We start from the raw sequence: 25,174 nt of genomic DNA on the forward strand, positions 1-25,174 counted from the left end.
TAAGTGGTTAGTGCACCAGAATAGTTGCACTAACCACTTGGGTCCCACATTGCCCATGAGCATGCTTTAGTATAACACCTAAATCCTAATTTTTACAACTATTTTTCTTTCAGCATGTCAGCTGATGGATACATGAACCTTTAAAATTCAATACACGTCTTGGAGTTAATTTACTGGTGTTAAATAATTTACAATATGGTACTGTACAGCAAATCTGTCTAGAGAAATTGTTTCTTAAGAAAAAAAGAAGCACATTGTCTGCACTAACCCACAGCACCCTGGGCAAATAATAAGTGACACTTTGATAAGTGACACTTTTATGCAGAAATTTTGTCTGCAGAAGGCTTTAACAAAGTACAGTTCAGTGTTACTGATCTTTGACATTTTGACCTCAAAACCTATAGGCTCCTTGGGGTCACCATGCATAAACCCCCTAACAAATTTGGTGATGATCAGCCAATTAGGAAAGAAGTTATTGCACTCACAAGATTTTTACAATGTTCACTCCAGTGACCTAGACTTTTGACCTCCAAATCAATCTTCTTGAAGCCACTACATGTAATGCATGTACCAAATTTGGTGACAATCTGAAATTTCAGCAAATGTTTGCCCGAAGGCACAAGCCTAGATTTTATCAGTTTTCTTCCACCAAACTGCAACAGAAACGTTGCACTAGTTTCTTCAGTCATAGCCACAGCAGCCTACAACTCCATCTGAGTTGTCATTTTGCCTTGGTGGCTTCCCTCACTGGTCTCCTTCTTTGCATGTTATTCAGTTTTTGAGAACTAACTACTTCCCCCTGCCAAAACTACTTTTATACAGCAACATTTGGAGCATAACTGAACTGTTTTTTTTGCGGAAACGTATGCACCTGTGGGTGACAACATGGCGCCTGTAAAACAGTGTAAAAAACATCTAACATGTTGAAATGGTCAGAAATGATTAAATTAAATGATCTACAAATGAAAAATAAGATTTACAAATTTACAAACTGGTGCATAATTCTGGGCAGTCACAAATGTGTCTTCTAATCCAAATAAAAATAATAGCCATTTGAACACAAAATCCACCTCAAATCCTGAAAAAATGACAATATTTTATGTACAAATGTTCAACTTCAAATATCTCAATGTCTTTGCTTTGCATAATGTTCCCGTGCAAGCAAATGTCGAAATATATCTGTGACGTTAGTTACAGATACCTGAGAACCGAGATGACCCAGTTTTCCACCGGCGCATAAACGCAGCACGGATTTGTGCAGTGCTGGAAAAAAGTGTGAAAAAAGTGTGAAAACCCCGCAGGAACAATGTAACCAGATCATTTCCACCAGGAACACACGAACAGAATACTTTTATTATTTATGACGTGGATCATTTTAAAAACGCCTCAGCTGCTGCGGAGGATCACACATGTGGCTGTCATGTTCGATCTTAGCCACTAGATGGCGGAGCTTCAACACAATCGTTCACAAATCAGGTTGCGACACACAGGGATGTGTGCAGGAGTTATTTCATCATCGTTTGACAAACGCCAGTGTGTACTGGAATGCTCGTGCATACCATAGTCTGCAGTTAAACCCCAGCACACACACCACTGAAGTGACTGTCATTCCACTGGTAAGTCTGCAAATTCTGCAATGTTGCAAGAAAGCAAACAAGCCCATTTATATTCAAAAAGGAAACAATAACATTACTTGGAAGTGAGATTTCTCTTTTCGCGACAGCCAGTCTGGGTTCAAATTGACCACTTCTCGCTTTCATTTCTTCTATTCAATCAGTTGGAGATTGCACAGAAGAACCTGTGACAGTGTTCAAACGAAGGATGCTGCAAGCAGCCAGTATGGTCGGCATGCACTTGGGTTCATTTGCAGAATAAAAAATATATGACTTCTGAGTCATGATCAGTGCAGAATTCTGATGCATTTACAATTAAGCAATAACAGATCATTACATACTATTACATACTCATTACTACCAGGGGGTGGGTAACTTGTTCCAGAAAGGGCCAAGAGGCTGCAGGTTTTCTTTGCAGCCACTGACTCCACCAGGTGATTTCACTGATTAATATCACTTTGAGCAGGTGGAAATCACCTGGTGGAGTCAGTGGCTGCAAAGAAAACCTGCAGCCTCTTGGCCCTTTCTGGAACAAGCTGCCCACCCCTGCTATATGCGCATGTTTGTTTACAATAATAATTGCACGTGTGTGGTGGCACATGAAGTATTGTTTTCAATTTTGTGTGCCCTTTCATGAACGTGTGTGTGTGTGTATAAACAAAATTAAGAGTTTTGATCTGATTTAAACCAAAATTGGTGGAATGATTGAGGGTCAGCTAAGTTCAAATGATCTGAAAAATTAGTTAAAAGGCACCTCAACTTGCTCTTTTCAATGCGAGAAGGCAGCGGCTCTACTCAGAGTTCCTCCTGCATATTCATGCCTCTCATCCTGTCCCCGAGTGTAAATCCAGATAACCAATGGAAAAATCTATCCTGGAAGTCACTGAATGAAAGGCGGGATACGCCCTGAACATTCTGGCAAAGAGCTGCATATAGACAGATGAACACATTCACACCTTATGGACAATTTAGAGTCACCAATGCAGCCACGCAAATGTGGCGAGAACATGCAAAACGCCACACAGAAAGAACATTATTATTAAGCATTATTTAGGTGTCTTTTCTTTGCAAAGACTTCAACCTGACAGACAGAGAGCATGTCAGCCACAAGCTGCAACATAATGTGCGGCGGCATGCACCTCAAACTATGCGCTGTTGCTCCTTATGTTTATTTGTGAACATGTCAGAGATTGCTGGCGTGACTGTGGCAGAACACTCAGCCCCAAAGGACTTACTTCAATTTAACGGTGTTCAATCTGCCTGCGCAACAAAAGTTTAGCAAACTTCAAGTAAAACAACAGAAATGATCCGCTGTGCAAAAAACCCGATCAGCTCTTCTTAGTTCAAAAATCTGCTGGGTTACTTGAAATTCTGAGTAATTTGATTTTATGTGTTAAAATTAGTATGGAAAAGCTCAGTCTGTGCCACAACTTGGGATATAAAGTCACACATTCATCAAGGTTTCTGCGTACACGTTGTACTTTTAATGCGAGCGGACCAGAGGCCTTGACCTCTGACTCTTGCAGCGCTAATCCGAGCGTATTCCAGTCGACTCTGGCTGATCTCAGAACCAGCACTGGCTCTTGTCGTGTTGTGAATAGCTGCACTCTGCCTTGCACCATGGATACGCCAGTGAGCGACTCTAAATATATCCAATTGGTAATTCTCAAGAGCAGGCATGGGTATCGCATATATAACCTACAACTTAGAAAATGATGCTTTTTCATCCATACAGTATTTTGATGTTTGTTTTTGCGTGTCACTGTGGCCGCATAAACCTGAGGGTCGAGAGGAACAAACAGACAAAGACACAGAAGAACAAACTAATTTGCACTGATAAATGAGATAAAAACAAATCTTTAAAAAATGCATATGTGTGGCAAATGGCTGCAAATCATTTTTGCTGCAGTATTACATTAAAGTTTTCAGCGCACATTCCCGAGTCACCTGTTTTCTCTTAGCAGCACATGTCACAGAGCGACTGAAGATAAACCCAGCTGCTTTTCGGATTCATTTCAGGCAGCACTTAACTGTCCTCTTTTAACCGCAGCCAGCCTTCATCTCAAAAGCTAGCGAATCACCACAAGCCAACCTGAAAAACAGACAAATTTCTGATTATTCCGAGTAGATCACATGGCCTGATCGGGGGGTGGATAGGTGCATTTTGATAGATGCACCCAACAGCTGAACCGGACAGGTACGTTTCTGAACATTTGTTATTTGTGAATCCACAGAGCAACAAGTGAAGTACAACGTGAAGCTGTTTCATCCTTCACGAGCACGAGTCTGTTTTGTGCTCAAAGCTGGTATTGTGCTCGGCCAGCAGAGCCGAGGAAAGCTTCAGCCCCTCCTCCTCTGTCCTGCACAAGACAAGGGTCAGCCTGTTTCTCCTCCACTCTGTTTTTGATTCACTTCTGCTTCAGGAAAACACTGGCTAAACTTTGACCCCAAACAGTGACCTTTTAAACTCACAGCCCCACCTACAGCTTTTTCTCAAATGAGGCTAAAGGTGAATGATTTGTCAGTGTGAAATGCAAAGTCCAGAACTTTGGGGGAAAAAGTGGCAATAATAACAATGATAATAATAAATATATATAATAACAATAATAATAGTAACATAATAATGATAATAATAATAATAATGATGTGGTGGATACAGTGATGCAGCATGCAAATGTGAAATATTCCAAAATTGGACCTGGACTGTTTTGTAATTCTGCCACTGTGCAAAACTTCCAGAAGTGTACAGAGCCATGGTCCATATGTGGAATTATTGTTCAAAATTTTAAACTTTTTTTTTTTTTTTTTTACTTTTTCTTAATCCTAACTATATCCCTAATCCTTTTGTGATTAATTAATCTGTAATGCTCCACAACAGCTGAAACTTTGTGGTGGACCCTTGTTCCAAAACTGGAAGTGCACTGCGCCCTGCTAAGGGCTGTAAAGAAACACCTATTGACTATTTTTCCATGGTTGTGGTTGTGGTTGCGCACATATATCTTGAGACTTCCCAACTTAGAGTGAAAATATCAACCTGATCTAACGCCAAGTTCATAATGCATCATGAAATGTGATTTAATCTGTTAGTTTGTGATGCAAAATTTGGAGTGATAGGAGGGGGCCATTGGGGTTATGATTGGTGCTAGGGTTAAAAATAGTGCCTGAAACTTGACCGTGTCACGAAAATGTGATGCATTTCGTGATATCATGGAAAAAAACTGTGAGACTGAGTTGAAAATAGCCTAGATGTACCCTGTTATACATAAAAAGCTTAGAAATGAGCATGTGAGCCTCCAGTCATTCATTTATGACTCTCTTGCAACGTAAATTTTAGTTAACAGTATGATGTTCTAGTTCTAACCTTTGCTAGTTAGCAGCAGGCTTTTCTCTAGTGCCGCCTATGCAGTGTTATTGTGTCTCTCTGTGGTCCTGCGACAGACTGGCTTCCTGTCCTTGGTGTACCCCACCTCATGCACTATGACTACTGGGACAGGCTCCAGTCCCCTGTGACCCTTAATTGGAGTAAGCTATTGAAGATGAGTGAGTGAATGAATGAGTGAGCATTATAATGTGGGGACCAATAGAAAAAATAATAAAAATTTACATCACATGAATGACTGGAGGCTAGCCGGGAACTTTTATAGATAATGGGCTATGTCACTACAGTATTTTCTCAGCTGTCGCTTTGCAATGAAAACATTCTAAGCTGGGGAATTCTCAAGATACACATGTGCAATAGAGGTGGGCGATACCGGGAATTTTGGTATTGATCCGATACCAAGTAAATACAGGCCCAGTATCGCCGATATCGATAACGATACCAATACTTTTTCATGTTTAAGCTTCATAGAGCCAAAGGATCCAAAAGACCGAGGATAGAATTTCACCAAACATTGTACATGACAACAAAATACTTTATTATCACAATCAACATTTTTGTTTTAAAAAAAAAATCACTCAACACAACTTAAAACAAAATTTCCTGAAGGTTTGTACTGCTCTGTGTTGTGTGACACAGTGCAGCGCTGCTCTTACAGACAGAGTGTAGACTTTGATGAATCTGCATGCGCAGCAGTCAGTGCGTGCGGGAGAGAAAAAAAGCTTGAGTATCGATCTTTTTACACGAAGACCGTTCAATATCAATACCAGCGTTGGTATCGATATTAGGATCGTTCCGCCCACCTCTAATGTGCAACTCGATCCATGTACACTGACTGCCTCTATAAAAAGGGTCTTACCAGGCTCTTTTTTCTGAGGAGGCTTAAGTCATTTGATGTGTGTAACCAGTTGTTGTCTATGTTCTATCAGTCTGTTGTTGTGGCTGTCCTTTTCTTTGCTGTGGTGTGTTGGGGCAATAGTATCTCTGCCAGAAACTGCAAGAAGCTGGATAAGCTGGTTAAGAGGGCGCAGTCAGTGATCGGGGGATCACTGGACACCGTGGGCAGCTGCGGAGAGGTGTATGAGGTGGAAGGTGCAGGCAATCCTCAATAACAACAGACACCCTCTGCATGAGACTCTGTCCGTCCAGAGGAGTAATAGATCTGAGCGCTTCCTGTCCGTTCGGTGTAGGACAGAGCGCTTCAGGAGATCCTTCATTCCTGCTGCTATTCGAGCCCACAATGACTATTGCTGATTTAGCTGTGTGTGTGTGTGTGGGGTGTGTGTGTGTGTGTGTGTGTGTTATGTTACGGGTTTTTCTTTTGTTTTAACTATTTTTTTATATTTATTGTCTTTCTGTCTTTTAAAACCAGATTTGCTACTGTACGACAACTGAATTTCTCCATGAGGGGATTAATAAAGTATCTATCTATCTATCTATGTAAAAAATACCAACTTGGTTCTAAAAAAAAAAAAGTCACCAGTTTCTAAAATGCAAAAGTTTTTCGATTTTGTCCACATTTGCATACTGCGCAACCGCCTAAATTACCTAAATTATTGAGGGGGGCTAGAGCCCCATAGAGCCCCGCGCTAGACTCGCCTATGAAAGTCAGCATTAATGTAAAGTTTAGTTGATGTGCGTTGTGGGAGCAATAATACTGAAGAGGGGAGAGAAAGAGAGGAGAAAAAAAAAATCTGGGTGACGTTGAGGCTGAAGGATACCTTCGCTGGTCTTCCTCCTCCTCCTGTCGATATCACAGCCCGGAGAGTTTTGAATCTAGTCTGTGGCCCCGCAGCCGCCATGCTGAGCTCGAGCCATTAAACTAACTTTATCAGGAACATCTCTCTCCACAAACCGGGACAAAGAGGAATACTTTCCGCACAGTGAGTACCTCACCTGTACTTTAAGCAGTTTATATTCAGCGCAGAGTTTGATTTTACCGACTGACTGTGAAGTAAACGGCGGCGTTTTGTGCTTTCATGTCGCGCTCGCGCGTGCCGTCTGCAGCCTGCACTTGTTGCGGTTTTTAGCCGCAAACGAGAAGAAAAGAAACATTGCTGCTAAAATTACAGAATTATTTAAGGGCGTACAAAACAATCATTTTTAAAGTTACATCGTGGCGACATTTTTAAAACTGCGGTAAGAGAAGCTGGTGCTGTTTTTTTTTTTTTTTTTTGAGATTTCATACTGTTGGCGTCTTCGGAAAAAATAAGCCTTGAATATATTATTCACACGCAAAACCTGTTTAAAATTTAGCTTTCAAATAATAAATTTAGCTAAATAAATAAATCTTCCCGGCCTTCGTGGTTCAATCTGGCGTTGCTACTAAGTAAATGCGACTACAAAAGACATGAGTGTTGAAATGTGCACTGCATAGTGCATGTAGTATCACGTGGATTTGAACTGCATCGTGCTCTCTGAGTAATAATGTGCAGCAGAATGTTTTTTTTTTGTCGTTTTTGGCAGAATCAGGAAAGTATCTGGTGCAACAGGAGGTCATCAGTTCTAGTCATAACCCTTTCACCTGCTTACATGCCTGCTTTGTTTGGTCTGCAGACTTTATGATGCATCTCTGTAGAGATGCACCATAAAGTCATTTATCAGTAATAATACTGATCATAATTAGTTTTGTTACAGCTCATAGTCCTTTCTTGCTTTGGTTGAGGTTACATAGTATAAATTCCTTAACATTTTTTTTAATTTAAATTGTTTTAAAAACAAGTTAGGTCAGGTCTAGGAGCATGCACAGTTGCGACTACGCCATGAAACTGCCCTGGATGGCAACCATCCAGGCATACAACTGGTCCATCCCCATCACTTGAAACTAATCGTCTTGCTGCTGCAGCCAGGTAACTGTGGATTATAGCCCCTTTCACATCAGACTAATGTAGAGTTGCGTAATGCAATATGCTAAGAGACGCAAAGGGTCCGTGAAATGAAAGCGAAAAATGAAACGTTTAATTTTTTCGCAGACATTAGGCATAGAGCACTACCTCCAGTTTTCTACGTAAGTCTATGCAACACACCACTACTGTATGCAAGTCTATGTAACACTGCGCTACTGTACACCAAGCCTCCGCTATAAGTGAAGTGCGCATCTCTGGCTGCGCAGTGCATTATGGGTATGCTAATTTTTTGGGCTACCAATCCACATTCAAAGACGGCGGAAAGCAACGAGGAGTGCTATGATTTGGACCATTTCAACCACTGGAAAGTTGATGTATGATGATGATAAAGCGTTTTTGTAAGCTCCGCAGATTGCCTGTTACAACCAGGACTGCGTACGGCAGTAGACAGAAACGGAAAGAAGAGCTGGCTGCCCTTGCGTGTGCTGCATCGGTACAGAAACTACCGTTGGTGCTGACAAAGGAGGAAAAGAGAGCTGCTGTCGAAAATGACGACCAGTCCTTGTTGATAGTTGGAGACAAACAAATTTCTGACCCCTTGAAGGCAACTGACGGATGGTTAGATGAAGTCCAGGGTCTGAAACTGTGGATACTGCAGAATATTTGCTAAGCAGGGATGAGAAATTGCTACTCCGCCGGCTTCGTAATGACTACAAGGAAGGTGGGTCTCACATATAACCTCTTTGGTGTCACGTTTGTTTTGATAAGTTGACAGACATACAGTAATATGTGCATGCATGCAGTTTGTTTATAGAACATGTCAATATTACGTGCCACGTCATTCATGGCGAGGCATTACTGTCATAAGCCGATGCACGAAAACGGCGCCATCAACCACATAATTCTGCACGGTTTCAGGATATTGACAAAATAAATGTGTGCAAGAAACTTACAATTTTAGTTTGTCTTTTACGTCCGTTTGGATATTTCTTTTCTGTGGGGAAATTGTGTAGAATGAACGGAGGTTTACAACCACATTTCTTCTTTCCGTCTTTGGGTGGACTCGGCGGAGCTTTGCAATCGTGTGTTTTCAGCCACCTTTCAAGCTTATAAATTCCATTTGAGCATTTGAAAACAGCACAGCGCACACCTGTCATTAATGTATGCGTCGCTTAAGGGTTAAAGCCTTTGAAAGAATCCCTGTAAGCCTTAACTTTCACAGTCCTCAAACGCTACCGTATACGAAACTCAATGGTAGCGGTGTGTGTTTGGTAGCTGGAATTTTTGACCCGTCTGACCCACGCATGCGCAGATGCATTGCGCACTTCGCTTGTTGTACGGTCCTTTAGGTTTTTTTATCAGTACATACCTGCATTGCTAGATTTTATTCATCCCGCTGGACTCTGCTGAACTTTGCTGACAGTGAAGCTTCAAAACCACAGAAGAAGAAGGGGTGGGCTAAAGTGTGATGTGGTTGTAACAGAAATCGTAGAAGAAGAAACCTGCAGTGTAAACAGTAAGCCTAGCATTGCACAGTATGTGATTGCTCTCAGGATGATAGAAACTAACTACCTTGATGCCGAAATTTGTCAGTTTTAGATTGAAACATCAAACTCCTCCAGCTGTTCTGTTCTGCTGTTTTGTTGTAGTTCAGTCTCATCACTACAGCAATAACTTCAACCAATCTGCTTCTTTTGACTTGTGCTAGATGATATGCTGTGGAGTACTGATGAGATTCCATGTTGTGTGTTAAAAAACCTCTTGTGATGTTTGATTACCCATGATTCTTATCTCTGCGTTGGCCAGCAGTGATACAAACAAGCAGCAGCAGCACAGGAAAAAAAAAAGAGGCCGTGTAGCCGTTTGGACACGGGCGTATTACAGACACAATTGAACCTTTGACCCTCTGGTCAGAAACCTGCTTTTCAACCCACTTCCCCAAAAGTACATTTTAGATAAACAAACTGGAAAAACTGGTAACTGAATTCCTGATCCTTGAGTTGGAAGGAATCCACTCTACTTGCTGTGCCATTTAAACCAGAAATGGTTTTGGCGTCTGGCTGGAGGGAAGCCTTGGTGGGTCCGGACCAAAAGATACTTTGTTTGAGGTAATCACTTTTAAATTACATTAAATTGGGCGTTAGCACTCTTTAAACCAATTTTAGCCAGCTCATAACTAAAGCTCCACTTGTTTAAACTGGGCAAATTTAAGAAACTGGTTTTGGTTGGTTTCAATTGAATACCTTTTGGGTTTGTATTGTTGCTTGAAGATTTCACATGGGGTTCTGAGAAAATGTGGTATTTTCTTTTTGTTGCCATTTTATAAAATGCACTCGAGTGATGATGCATAATTTCCTTTTTCAATATGCTTAAAAGAATTTCAGACGAATAGTGGGAAAAACACATAATCTTCATTGCAGAGTAAATCACATTACCTGCAATTTACCTCATGCGCAGTGTAGAATTTTGCAACATGCCAAGTATTCAGTATTTCACTTGACACAGATGTTGTCTAAAGCTGTTTTCTAGCTTCGCTAGTGGCATTGACCTCTGCGTCCTGCAAGGTTTCACCAAATGTATGGGCTGCGACTGGCTTGTGGATCCCTTCCCCACTGGCTTTAATAAGTAATTCTTCTGCCTCATCAAGCTTGATTCCTCAGGTCCTTGGCAGGATCATTTAAGCCATGGGGTAGCCACCCGGACCTTGTCAGTATGATGGCTACTGGCTGTCTAGTTGGACCCGGGCAAGCCAGAATCATGTCAGCCCGACCTTTAGGGGGGCCTCGGAGAACTGGCTAGAGCAGGATATTGCTGTGTGATCATTCACCAGCAGCAGACAAATCATTAAACCACTTTCTATGTGCTGCTTGGGGTCTCAGGCATGTCTGTAGGTCACAATTGATCTGCTGTTTGTGCAGTAACATTATTGCTTTGGAATCACCATCGTGTTGGAAAAACCCAAATTCCTAATTTTTTGTTAGGAGAGGGGGAAGGGTTTGTTACAAGTAATAAATGAATATGATCATGATGTTTCTTTCTGTGCATTATTTTCTAGCATTGTATACATTGGTTTTATGCTGCAAAGAGTTTAACATTGCTTTCCCTGCAAACTGCTATGCATTTGGCATAACCGCTTTGTATCTCATGCATAATTATACCAAACGTCCTCTGCAAAGGGGTCTTCGGGCTTCCTGTGTGTCTGATTTGACACATCTGTAGGATATTCTAGGCTAAACATTACTTTTTTAGTTGATCTGGTGCTTCAAAAATCACAATATTTTAGATTAGATCAGCCTTTGTTGATCCCTTAGGAAGACTCCCTCAGGTAAATTGAGGTTCCAGCAGCATAGTGAAAGTAAAAAAAAAAAAAACAGTTTGTAAATATAAATACACAAATATAGATTAGTTTGTCCTTGTTATATGCACTTTTAAGTTGGAGACTTACAAGGTAATGGCACTTACTGATTTTTGAGTTATTGCTTACGCAAGATGGTTACGATGGACTATCCTACTCCTGTATTTTTGCTATACAAGCCCTGACCTGTTTCTAACAAAGGGAATAGGCGACAAAGTTTAATATTCAATTAAGACTATGGGAAACCTGTGTTATCTTACTGAAAAGGTAAATAATATGGCCCTTAAAAAATTTTAAATTCTGTTATTGGAGAAACTCTTCTCTTAAAGGTGTTGATTTTGTTCACATACTCTTATGAAAACATGTTTCACATGTTTAAATTCAGTTACTAGAGTTGGGTATTGGGAACCAGTTCTTTTCGGGTATCGCTAAGAAATGATTCGATCCACCAATATCAATAGTCTTTTTGCTTAACGATTCCTTTATCGGTCCTTCAGAGCGGCCGTTGTTTTTGAGGGTGTTTGTCAGGAAAATGATCATGTCTCTACGTTGATTACAGACCCTGCAGCAGGTCTGTAATCAACCATTTCTGCAGCTTTGCTTTGAACCTTGAAACAACGAAGCAGTGCTTCGATCCGCTGCTTCGTTTGTTCGTTGCTTCACTCCTCTTCAGAAGCAGCAACTTTGCTTCTTAACCCCTCTCAAAGCCATTAAAATATGTCAGTCGTGAGTCACTTTTGTGTGGATTAAAGTGACTAACTGGGACTTCTGTCTTGTGAGAAAGAAACGAGAATCGTCCTCCATTCTGTTGCTCCAAATGCTGCACTGCCGAGGCAAGTTAGAAAGATAGAGGCCGCTCACAATTAATAACTTCAAAGCGAATCGCCATTTAAATCAAATGACAGCTCTTTCCAAACATTGTAATACAAACAATAAACTACAGTTGATCAAAAAAAAAATTTTTCCTCCCAAAATGAGACGTCCTTTGCTGACGTGCAGCAGCCCAAGACTGTGTGGCTGCAGACCTGCAGACTCCAGCAGCCAGCTGAGCTCAGCTCAGATGTATGGAGACTTTCATGCCATTAATGTCTGAAAGGAAATGCTTTTGACAAAACTACACTTTTTTTTATTTCTATTTATGTCCAGAGATCAAGGATCCAGTGACCAATTTCATATTTATTTACTTTAAGACTCAATAAAATGTTGTTGACATAGAAAATCTGTAAAGCCTACTTGTAGTACACAGAAAATTATTGATAAGCGGAATCGATAATGGTATCTATCAATAAAATCTTATCAGTACCCATCCCTATCAATTACACAAGTAGAATGCTCATGTTTGTTATTGATAACCAGTCTAAAACATGCAAACTGGTCTTGAGGCTTTTATCAGTAATCAGTTTAAAGCGGATGGGAATAAGAATTCAGTCAGGAGTTGCACAGCTGAGAGAGGGCTTTGTGTTAAACTTGAACGTTGTGCAGAAATGGTGCTCTCGTTGAATGTCAGGGGTTATTTACTTGGATGCCGCGTCTTAGTTTCAGACCAAGCATTGGCTGTTTGTCAGATTTGTTATAAAAGGTTGGAGCTTTGAGACTGGAGCGTATCCAGTGTTGCATATAGAATCTGACATTTACATACTGTGTTTGTGTGTAGCTACCTCCATCCAAGTGCATTTATTCCATCACTGTTTTTCACATGCATGAAGCACACGCCTGTCAGATAATTAAAGGAAATTTTAATGGCTTTGAGGGTGACCATTTGTGTGAGCTGCCAGTCCTTTTTCACAGAACACCACATTCATCGCCTCAGCCGGCTCCTCTGGTTAAAAAAAAGCTCTGAATACCTGCAAATGGTCTGAGAGCTTTTGCATCTTTTCCTCCTGCTGTGGAAGTAGTTGTAAAAGGTACTACATCTTTGTCACACATGACGCTTATTGTTCCCTGCACCCTATTAAAACTTAATCTCCCCTGCCAGTCAAGATGGTGACAAAGATTTTGTTACGTTAATTCAAATTTCTATGCATGCTGAAAGTTGGCACAGGATGTTAGATTAGTGAGGCTCCATATTCAGGTGAAAAGAGTTTGCATGACTTGTAGTCGTGTTAGTGTTTTGTTCCTGGAGGAGTTGGGGGGCCAATGTCGGGTGTTGTGCTCACTAAACAAATCGGGGGCTTCCTTCCCCCGCCCGCCTCCTTTTTAAACTCGTGCAAACCTCCTGCGCCACACCCTCGTACCCCAATATCCTTAGGCTGGAATAATTTCCTGCTGGCAGACAAAGTAGCATCTGGTGCTGTGTCAGTAGCAGGCAGTGGCATGTGTAGGCACTTTGTGTGTGTGTGTGTGTGTGTGTGTGTGTGCGTGCATGCACAATGCATTCCATTGATATTGCTGTAAAACTGTTTCATGTTCAAATTGTATCCACGTGGATGCAGATCAGCTGCACGAGTCGGATCGCCTGTGTTGTTTTCGGGTTGTTGGATGAAGATCAGGAGAAGAACTGTAATCTTTGGTTAAAATCTTTACAATAGAGTTGTTACTGTTGTAAAATGTAACAGTTTATTTGATCACGGAGCTGATACTTCAAACTATAGATGAATGATTTAAAAGGCCATAGTTATTAGATTAATTGGTTTATGGAGCCGCACTTTAAAAAAAAAAATTTCATGCTGACTGCTTGGGGTGCTGCCCAAAAATTTCAAGACTCGCATGGTTTTATTTGTTCATCGTGTTCAGCGCCAGACAAGATGGCAGAACACGCCGCATTTTGTGTCTGCATTGTTAACAAACACGATGAGGGTGAAAATCAGTTCTTTCAGCCCATGAAAATGTCAACCGAACGTGTGGAAATGGAGGCAATGAAATATGTTCCATATCAGCAAGTCATCAATCAATCAATCAATTTTTTTATATAGCGCCAAATCACAACAAACAGTTGCCCCAAGGCGCTTTATATTGTAAGGCAAGGCCATACAATAATTACGTAAAAACCCCAACGGTCAAAACGACCCCCTGTGAGCAAGCACTTGGCGACAGTGGGAAGGAAAAACTCCCTTTTAACAGGAAGAAACCTCCAGCAGAACCAGGCTCAGGGAGGGGCAGTCTTCTGCTGGGACTGGTTGGGGCTGAGGGAGAGAACCAGGAAAAGACATGCTGTGGAGGGGAGCAGAGATCGATCACTAATGATTAAATGCAGAGTGGTGCATACATGTGTGTTTACATCAGTAAACAGCATCATAACTAATCACTCAATCTAAAAAAATAACCAAGTTGGATTACGCAACTTGTAACTGTGCCAACGCTGCTTCTTGGTTTCTGGTTCCTCATTTGCACTGGTCGTCATTCTTTGTTCCTTCCAGTTCTCTCTGTTTCACTGGTTCTTTCTCTCTTTTATGGCTTTTATGTCAGTGTGGCTGCTTCCAGGTCCTGGCATATCTGAGGTCCATTTGATACAGATTTTTTACCATACTACCTGCCTCTCCTGGAATATCCATTAATTCTTATCCAATTACATTTTTCCGCAAATCTGACTGGTTAATCGTGTGAGATTTCAGACCGTATAATATCGGGGTAACGGTGGCAAAATATTTGACTGTTTCACATTTGGATATATTACGCCGCACCCTGACCGGTATTCTGATGAGAAGTCATTCCTGTCGAATATCATTCATGCGCATTGTCGAGACACGGAACTGTCGATTTATGCAACAAGACGCACAGTTCGACAGAACATTGGCCACGGCCGCTGTTAGCTGAGAGCGAGAGAAAGTCGTGTGCCGCCGCCGCTACTGAAATGTGTGAATTCAAGCAAAGTATCAGTGTGGATTCTGATACAGGATTACCATTTCACATTTGATGGATTTTCACATTTGATGGATTACTCCGCGCTGTGACCACCGTTGGAGCGATGCCTCCTCACGGTAAGCCTCGCCAACCGAATTACCTACAGAAAATTAAAGTGTGCAAACAATGGAATTGGATTACAGTGGGAATAACCCTGTTGTGTCTGACTTGTGGACGTTCATGCTGTTATACCGTCACAAATATCCTTTTTACTAGTGATGCATTAGCGGAGCCGGTAAAGCTCAATTTGCGACCGTATAACCAGCATGAACCCATATTGGCCTCTCTTCATTGGCTTCCTGTTAATTCTAGAATAGAATTTAAAATTCTTCTTCTTACTTATAAGGTTTTGAATAATCAGATCCCATCTTATCTTAGGGACCTCATAGTACCATATCACCCCAATAGAGCACTTCGCTCTCAGACTGCAGGCTTACTTGTAGTTCCTAGGGTTTGTAAGAGTAGAATGGGAGGCAGAGCCTTCAGCTTTCAGGCTCCTCTCCTCTGGAACCAGCTCCCAATTCGGATCAGGGAGACAGACACCCTCTCTACTTTTAAGATTAGGCTTAAAACTTTCCTTTTTGCTAAAGCTTATAGTTAGGGCTGGATCAGGTGACCCTGAACCATCCCTTAGTTATGCTGCTATAGACTTAGACTGCTGGGGGGTTCCCATGATGCACTGAGTGTTTCTTTCTCTCTTTGCTCTGTATGCACCACTCTGCATTTAATCATTAGTGATTGATCTCTGCTCCCCTCCACAGCATGTCTTTTTCCTGGTTCTCTCCCTCAGCCCCAACCAGTCCCAGCAGAAGACTGCCCCTCCCTGAGCCTGGTTCTGCTGGAGGTTTCTTCCTGTTAAAAGGGAGTTTTTCCTTCCCACTGTCGCCAAGTGCTTGCTCACAGGGGGTCGTTTTGACCGTTGGGGTTTTTACGTAATTATTGTATGGCCTTGCCTTACAATATAAAGCGCCTTGGGGCAACTGTTTGTTGTGATTTGGCGCTATATAAATAAAATTGATTTGATTTGATGAACGTCCCCAAATCATCAGACACAACAGGGTTATTCTCTAATTAAATGTTCATGTCTGCTGAACTATGTGTGCACAACATTTATTATGGTTAATTGCAGAAATACCATAAAGGAGAAGATGATAAGGCTACACTCTGTTGTCTCATACATGATAATAAATTTCTTTCTATGAATAAACCCTACTCACTAGTTGATAAATATCACCTGATTATTAATTGTCTTTATTTAAAGTCAGAGTGGACAATATGGCAAAAATAAATACAGTTGTCCATGAACATAAAAGCTGGCATGGTTTGGTTGCCTTAGTCATGGTGTTTCTTCCACAGATGGATGGTAGAGATTAATAAAATCTCTGAAATGATAAGTGGATCACAAGGATGAAGAGAAATGCTGAATTAGTCTGACAGTTCCTCATATAATATGATACTTTATGTGACAATCACTGCTTTTTATCCTTCCCCAAAGTGCAGTCTGTCTGAAAAATGATACACAGAAGGCTGTCCCACCCCCGGGGTAGCAGGCAGATGCATAAGTTTTCTGTAAAACTATGCGGAGGCTCTTATGCTGGAGCAGGAATGCCTTCTGTTAGTTTGAGCCCAAGCGTGATCTCATTATGATTACACTGTGTGCAAGATGCTGTTTCTATTGAAGATGACTTGTTGCACATAGAAATCAGTTTGGCCTGATACTGTTCAAATACTACTCCCTATTTGAAATGGCTTCTTTAAAATAAAATAAAAACTCTTGAATCATTGACATAAAATTAATTTGAAAATTCTGTCATATTTGAACAGAGGAATACAGGAATTTTACAACAAAGAAGTTTTTCTTAAAATGTATGTTTGTTTCCAGGCTGATCCGTAAATGTTGCAGACTGTTTGAATTCTCCCGACTGCACACAGTCACATCTGAGCCACCAGGGCTTCACTAGATTTCGTGAAGTTTGATATTTCCGTGATTTCCACATGACTGTCATTAAACATCAGGTTGCCATAGTCATCTTTGTGTTTCCTGATTTTTATTTGTCCAGCCGTAGTAAATAAGCTTGTAAGCCTAGACATTGCTAACGGTTAGCAGTGCTACATGCTCCAAAGTCCCGTACGGCCAAACCCTAGCTGCCCCGTTGATGTTTTGATAAATACATTGATACCAGACTTTGGAAAACAAAACACGACTTATTTCTTGACAGTATCTATAGTTCATTCATTCATTTTCTATTCCCGCTTACTCCAATCAGGGGTCACAGGGGGCTGGAGCCTATTCTAGCAGTCATAAGGCAAGAGGCAGGGTACAGTGTTGTATTGAGTTTTGGCTGATGGTATTGTGCATTGGCCCTCTGTTGTATGGTACTGTCGGCATCGGCCAGAAATGCAGAAGCATAGTTGGCAACATCAATAGTAGAGAAGCTTGAATCTTCGACTGGACTGGGTTGCTTAATGCGAGGACCAGTCCAGTCAAAGATTCAAGCTTCTGTACTATGGAAACCACCTGGACAACTGAGAGCCTACACAGAAACGGGCAACATCAATAGTTAAATGCACCATGATGACTTCACAATGTCTGGCATAAATACTGTGTGAGTCCAGAGTTTCTTCTTCATCAAGTGGTCTCTCTGGCAAGCACAAGGAATGTGAGCTGTTCAGTAATTGTATGGACTGGATGTTGGTAGGGCTGTGGAGTCTGTCTGGCAATTTCAGTGACTTTGTTGGCAAAGAAAGGTTTACTGACTGTGACTTGGGAGATGATGCACTTATCTTTGTGGAATCGATGATGCCCTGATGGTGGCACTTGAAAAGCTGATTGCTGACTCAGAGTTTCCAGGTTTGCGATGGTCCGATGGCAGGGTTTCAGAGTTATCAAGATGTATTAGCCAGATTTCCCTGAATTGTAATTGCGACACTCGGTGGTCATTTGGCTCAGTATAGGGCCCTGGTGTTACTACATTACAGCAGTGTCTCCATACACTGTCACAACCACATCCAGACCTGACAAAACATCAGCAAGCATACAGTCACCATGTGAACACAAAACATATGACGTGCCACCAAGTCTGGAGATGTCAAGACCTCATCATGATGGAGCCACAGCTTGCATAAGAGGAATGTTCTGAAATTTCCCTTAAAAACATGGGCATGTTGCATATTTTCACCATTGCGAAATATGAACAATGGCTATAAAGACCAGATGCTGTTGAAGATGAAGAATGTCTGCTGACTGTTTGACGACTAATTGGTAGTTTCTTGGCGGTGGCTGGTGAGCTTTGTGTTGCATTTGTGACAGCTTGTTATTGCTCTGTGGTGAATTATATTTCTGTCATGTATTGCCAGAAATGGTCATGAATTCAGCAAGATAGTGTCACAAAACCACCAGAATGCACCAGTACATTGTCAAAGTGTTACAGGACATGTCAAGACTGGGGACAGTTTTTGAATATTATAATGTTGCAGCACGTTGTGGGTCTTCCTAGCCCATGATGAAACATCACACCATTGCATGGTATGTTGCCCGATGTGTTGCAGTTCTGAGCACATTACGAAGGTGGACACTCCCATATGATCCAGGCTTTCAAATGACACTGTGGACTGGACAGTCATATGTCTCCGGGTCCTTGTCGTTTGAGATCAAGAGGTACCTGGAAAGAGCTTATGGAGTCATGATGTCCCTGGACAAAGATGTTCGGCAGTGCTGATACCTTTGCGTTAATGAAGGTCTGAATTTTTAGGGAAACTGATGCTTCCTCTCTTGTATGGTTGTGAGACTTGTACACTAACCAGTGACCTAAGGTAATACGTAGATGTTTTTGGCACTAGTTCTCTTTGGAGGATCCTTGAGTACTGTTGTAATGACTTTGTCTTATTAGGGATGCTCAGATGAGGAGTATCACTTGATTTTAAGGGAACATCAGCTGTGACATTTTGACCATGCATTTGTCTGTGCATGATCTGTTTGAGCAGACAGGTACCTCAGTGAGGACCCCAGCAACTCTAAAAAATACAAGGAGATGCCCATGTACTGCCTGGATGCAGCAGACAGATGGTTACTTTTGGGAGATGGGGATGGACCAGTTGTCTGCCTTGGTGGCTCGTAGTTTCCAGTCAGGATAAAGTGCTGTTGTGTAGTGTGGTGGATGGACAGTACCACACCTGACATTTGCCAAACCCAGTAACGCCAAGTCTGAATATCGCCCTGTGACAAAGCTGAAGACCAACAGATGTTCTTTAATCTTCAGCTGTTTTGAAGCCTTTTACTGTTTGCTTGTATTTGTATATGTGATCTTGAATGTCATTGGCGTCCAGCTCTTAGACAGTTTTCTGTTTTAACAGATAATTGGAGCTCCATTTGATCTTTGCAGTGTTGGCATACATGAACAATGATCCATTGCCTAGAGAAGCAAACCGTCCCCACAGTTAACACGTGCGTGCATGCGTGTTTGTGTGTATGTGAGATTTCACCCAGGGCTAACGACGGTGTAGAGGCAGAGCGGCAGCTGGATCTGCAGCCCCCTTTCATTGCTTAACGGAGAGAAAAATGCCCCCGTTACAATGGACACACTCCCCACAATCTCAACCCCCCCCTCCCATCTCTCCCCTCACCCACTTCCCCCAAATCCCCCTTCCCCCGTCTCTATGATTGTGTGCATTGACGCTTTCCAGAGGTGCGATCCTTGCAATGCTGCTCCGCTGGTGAGGATGATTTTTGTTTTTAGCACATATGCTTAGTGTCTCCTCTCAGATGCACAAAGTCTGCTGTTGACATTAATGTAATCGATCTTCAATGCAAACACTCTATTGAATCGCCACCTTTTACTGCTCCGCTGTCTCTCTCTCTCTCTCTTGCTCCTTTTAAGTGCTATCGCGCTCTGTAGCGGGAGAGGCAGAAAGAGACCTTTTAGGAGGGAGAGTGATGGAGGAACATGACCAGAGAGGAGATGACAGACTAGCTGTGCTGGGCGATCGTACCCTTGTTCTTTTTTTTTTCTTCCATCTGCCGTATAAGCTGCTGGTGAGTGGTTCCATGTAATGACAGAAGGACTGAGCCCTGTTGGAACAATGTCCTCCTTCCTTCACCTGCAGCATCTTCCCACTCAGATTATGGTAAGAGTCGCATCCTTGAGCATAATGACAGGCATGTCATGCTGTCAGCACCTTCTCCCTTCCTGTAGCGATGAGATGTTTTTGTGCAGTGGAGAGAAAGACTCTTGCAAAGTGCAAGCTATTTTTACCCAGACATCTTCTGGTAAGTAAATAATTGAGTGTCTTGGTGGATGCCGGGTTCTGGTGATGCAGTTTTACTGGTCCTTGTTTGAGGAAATCCCCACACAGCTTTCTGCTTACTGCAAATAGAAATTATGTCCCTCAAGTTTGTTATGCAACTTCAATATTTACAAAATCAAACAAGAGAAAGGGACAAAAGAATATTTTTAATTTAATTTTTTTATTTGTGTCTTGCCCTATCTGGTTGTGGTCAGATTGATTGTCAGGCAAAGGGGTATTGTTTCGCTCCTAGTGTGGCCATTCAGGTTTCTTTTCCATGCCAGCTGTTATACTCACTGAAAGATCTTAAGTTATAGCACTAGTATCGGGTAGATCAAAGCTAGCTGATGTCTTTTCAAGGAGTAACATATCAAAGGATAAGGTTTTTCTGCCTCAAAGCAAGTCCATATCTTCTCTCTGGACTAGTAGTAGAAGCCTTTGTCCTGTGTCATTTACATGTCTGTTCTTAGCCAAGGGCTTTAAATCTGTTGCGTTCATGTTCCGTATTGTCTTCAGCTTTGAGGTATGGTGCATTTACCATGTCACAGTTCATGTGGTGGAATGTAAGAGGGTGATAGAATTTTGGGACCTGAGGAATTCCTTACTTTGCTTTAAATCAATGCATGAACACAGCGTAAAGAATGTGGGATATTGTTTCCTCTCATGCACTTATGGTAGAATTGTTATTGTGTGCAAAAGAATAGATTTTAGATTTTTTTCAGTGATTGATTAATCAAAAATGAGTTGAAAATTTACAGTGTTGCGTATGCTGTCATAATTTGTGACCTGCTCTTTTTGCAAGAAAAACTAAAGAAATACAGCTATATTGTGTGTGTGTGTGTGTGTGTGTGTGTGTGTGTGTGTGTGTGTGTGTGTGTGTGTGTGTTGTGTGTGTGTGTGTGTGTGTGTGTGTGTGTGTGTGTGTGTGTGAAAGAGAGACTGAGCAAGAACAAGCAACTCAGTTTTGACCAAATTTGACAGAATGTTTGAGGGTCAGCCAAGGACAAAGTGATTATATTTTACGAAATCTGTTTAAAAGGCAACAGTCAAGCAAAGGCCAAGATAATATCTGGCTGAGTTCTTCAAGGAGATTATTAAAAGTGCACCAATGCTTATTATATAATGGCTGAGTGGATCCTTGTAATTTGATTGGTGCTTTGTATGTGACGTGACATGGATTATTTGTCCCATTTGTGAGCTGCAGGGCTGCGCTCTGAGTTCTGTTATAGTTTATCTTTCCTCCCTTGACCGCGAGATGCGCGCACGCATGAACCCTCCTTGAGCAAATGTGGAGATGTCTGGAGTTCTACTTGATGTTGACATGTCCTGGACTTATGTCCTTTTTTAACTGTGATGAGAGAGTCTGAGGAGAGAAAAGAACTAACTGCCTGCAGACAATTTTTTTTTTCTTTTCTTTCCTCCTTTGACCACGAGATGCACACGCGAACGAACCGTCAAGCAAATATGGAGATGTCTGGAGTTCTACTTAATGTTGACATGTCCTGTCTCAGGACTTATGTCCTTTTTTGTCCTTTTTTTAACTGTGATGTGAGAGTTTGAGCAGAGAACAAGGAATTACGAGGGCTGTCCATAAAGTATAGGTCCTTTTTATTTTTTTTCAAAAACTATATGGATTTCATTCATATGTTTTTACGTCAGACATGCTTGAACCCTCATGCGCATGCGTGAGTTTTTCCACGCCTGTCGGTGACGTCATTCGCCTGTGAGCACTCCTTGTGGGAGGAGTCGTTCAGCCCCTCGTCGGAATTCCTTTGTCTGAAAAGTTGCTGAGAGACTGGCGCTTTGTTTGATCAAAATTTTTTCTAAACCTGTGAGACACATCGAAGTGGACATGGTTCGAAAAATTAAGCAGGTTTTCGGTAAAAATTTTAACAGCTGATGAGAGATTTTGAGGTGATACTGTCGCTTTAAGGACTTCCCATGGTGCGAGACGTCGTGCAACGCTCTCAGGCGCCGTCGTCAGCCTGTTTCAAGCTTAAAACCTCCACATTTCAGGCTCTATTGATCCAGGACGTCGTGAGAGAACAGAGAAGTTTCAGAAGAAGTCGGTTTCAGCATTTTATCCGGATATTCCACTGTTAAAGGAGATTTTTTTAATGAAAGACGTGCGGGCGGATTGCAGCGTCGGCTCGCAGCCGCCGCGACGCTCCGCCACAGGAAAAACACCTCTGTTGGAAGCCTTAAGGACAAGTTGGAACATGTCCAGCTGTTAAACAATTTCTCATATACTCACTCCACTGAAAGCCATCAAAAGCCGCCTGGATTTTACAAATGGTTATCAACACGGAGGTGTTTTTCCTGTGCCGCCGCACCGCGTCAGCTGCGTCCCGACGCGCGGACCCGTCCGCACGTCTTTCATTAAAAAAAATCTCCTTTAACAGTGGAATATCCGGATAAAATGCTGAAACCGACTTCTTCTGAAACTTCTCTGTTCTCTCACGACGTCCTGGATCAATAGAGCCTGAAATGTGGAGGTTTTCAGCTTGAAACAGGCTGACGATGGCGCCTGAGAGCGTTGCGCGACGTCTCGCACCGTGGGAAGTCCTTTAAAGCGACAGTATCACCTCAAAATCTCTCATCAGCTGTTAAAATTTTTACCGAAAACCAGCTTAATTTTTCGAACCGTGTCCACTTCGATGTGTCTCACAGGTTTAGAAAAAATTTTGATCAAACAAAGCGCCAGTCTCTCAGCAACTTCTCAGACAAAGGAATTCCGATGAGGGGCTGGACGACTCCTCCCACAAGGAGTGCTCACAGACGAATGACGTCACCGACAGACGTGGAAAAACTCACGCATGCGCACGAGGGTTCAAGCATGTCTGACGTAAAAACATATGAATGAAATCCATATAGTTTTTGAAAAAAATAAAAAGGACCTATACTTTATGGACAGACCTCGTAATGCCTGCAGCCAGACTTTTTTTTTCTCTTAATTGTTCACATGTGCGCGCGTGAACGAACGTCCATGAGTGGACTTGAGATGTCCGGACTTTTTACTGGATATTTCTGGCAATCAGTCTGCATTTTTTTTTTCTGTGGTCTTTTTTTTTTTCCAGCGTGTAGTTTTTACTACATTAAGTACACAGTATAAAAACAATCCTGCGTGATTTATACTGCGGGAACAATGGAACACAGCAGGAATCATAAATTGGCTTCCGAGTCACGCCGGGTAATGCCTCTTTGCCCCGACTTGTGCTGGAACCACTTCCTTTCTGCGTCGAGCACAGGACGCCAAAAAAATTAACAGGTTTAATTTTTCGGCGCCCGACTTGCTTCCTCCTTTGCGCCCCTCGCGCTGTTGTGGCGCCGAGCTGCATCGTCTTGGCACTGAGTTGCTTCCACGCGGCGTCGTCATAATGATGCATGGCGCAACCGGGAGCAGCCCCGGTGTGAAAGGGGCTTAAGGCTTTGTTTCGGTAATGTGCGTGCTTACCTAAAGTGTTTTCCTACTTTTTTATTTTAAAATTTTGATTTTAAAGCTGATGGTGCATCTTGTGTTGATGCAGTCTCAGGCTATTATTTTTGTAAAATCTGCTTGAAACAGATATGAAATCAAGTAATGCCAAGATTAGGTTTATAACATACGAGGTCTGTTAGAAAAGTATCCGACTTTATTTTTTGCAAAAACCATATGGATTTGAATCACGTGTGATTGCATCAGCCAAGCTTGAACCTTCGTGCGCATGCGTGAGTTTTTTCATGCCTGTCGGTTGCGTCATTCGCGTGTGAGCAGGCTTTGTGTGAGCAGTGGTCCACCCCTCTCGTCGGATTTTTATTGCGAATAAATGTCTGAATGGTTTGGAGCTTTGCTGCATCAAATTTTTCCAGAAACTGAGAGAGACCTCCAGGTGGACACCATTCGGAAAGTTCAGATGGATTTCAGGGACGATTTTATGGGGATTACACAGATTAAGGAGTGCTCCAGCCGGTTTAAAGACCACCCACGGCGTCTGAGAGTGTGGTGCACTCCGAACGCCGATCGACAGGCTGACACCCCGCTGAAACAACCAGATCATTTCCAACGTGAAGGCTTTGTTGATCCGGGACGTCGTCTGACTTCCACAAAAATGGCAGAAGACGTGGACATCAAGACTTTTTCGGCACATTCCACTGTTACAGGAGTTTTTTTCATGGAAAGAGAAGCGGAGGGATGCGCCACGGAACCGTGAATAGCGCGGGACAAAAGCACCTCCGTGTTGGTCTCACAGGACGGCTTTCAGATGGCTTTCGGTGGCTTTTCAGTCGTGTGACTATCCGAGAAATTGTGCATGAGCTGGACATGTCCTGTGAGGCTTCATCACGGCGTTGCTTTGCACCATGCAGCTCCACCGCAACGTCTGTCTCAATGTGCAGATGTCCACGTCTTCTGCCATTTTTGTGGAAGTCAGATGACGTCCCGGATGAACAAAGCCTTCACGTTTTAAATGATCTGGTTGTTTCAGCGGCGTGTCAGCCTGTCGATTGGCGCTCGGAGTGCGCCGCGCTCTGACACTGTGGGCGTCTTTAAACTGGCTGGAGCACTCCTTAATCTGTGTAATCCCCATAAAATCGTCCCTGAAAGCCATCTGAATTTTCCGAATGGTGTCCACCTGGAGGTCTCTAACAGTTTCTGGAAAAATTTGATGCAGCAAAGCTCCAAATCGTTCAGACATTTATTCGCAATAAAAAATTCGACGAGAGGGGTGGACCACTGCTCACACAAAGCCTGCTCACAGGCAAATGATGCAACCGACAGGTGTGAAAAAACTCACGCATGCGCACGAAGGTTCAAGCTTGTCTGATGCAATTCAAGGATTCAAAGGAATTGTCATATGCACAGAAGAACATGTTCCCTGCA

The 25,174-nt window shown here is 42.3% G+C and overlaps 1 protein-coding gene across 1 annotated transcript in view; it reads left to right on the plus strand.

Moving 5' to 3' along the window:
- Positions 1–6,699: 6,699 nt before the first annotated feature.
- The window catches only part of sema4d (sema domain, immunoglobulin domain (Ig), transmembrane domain (TM) and short cytoplasmic domain, (semaphorin) 4D), a 101,638-nt gene continuing 83,163 nt past the window's right edge, over positions 6,700–25,174 (plus strand). Inside the window, 1 exon segment of the mRNA XM_034192788.1 lies at positions 6,700–6,875. The gene's annotated coding sequence lies outside the window, so the exon portion shown is untranslated.

This window comes from Thalassophryne amazonica, chromosome 17 (assembly GCF_902500255.1).
Source record: "Thalassophryne amazonica chromosome 17, fThaAma1.1, whole genome shotgun sequence".
Taxonomy (NCBI): Eukaryota; Metazoa; Chordata; class Actinopteri; order Batrachoidiformes; family Batrachoididae; genus Thalassophryne; species Thalassophryne amazonica.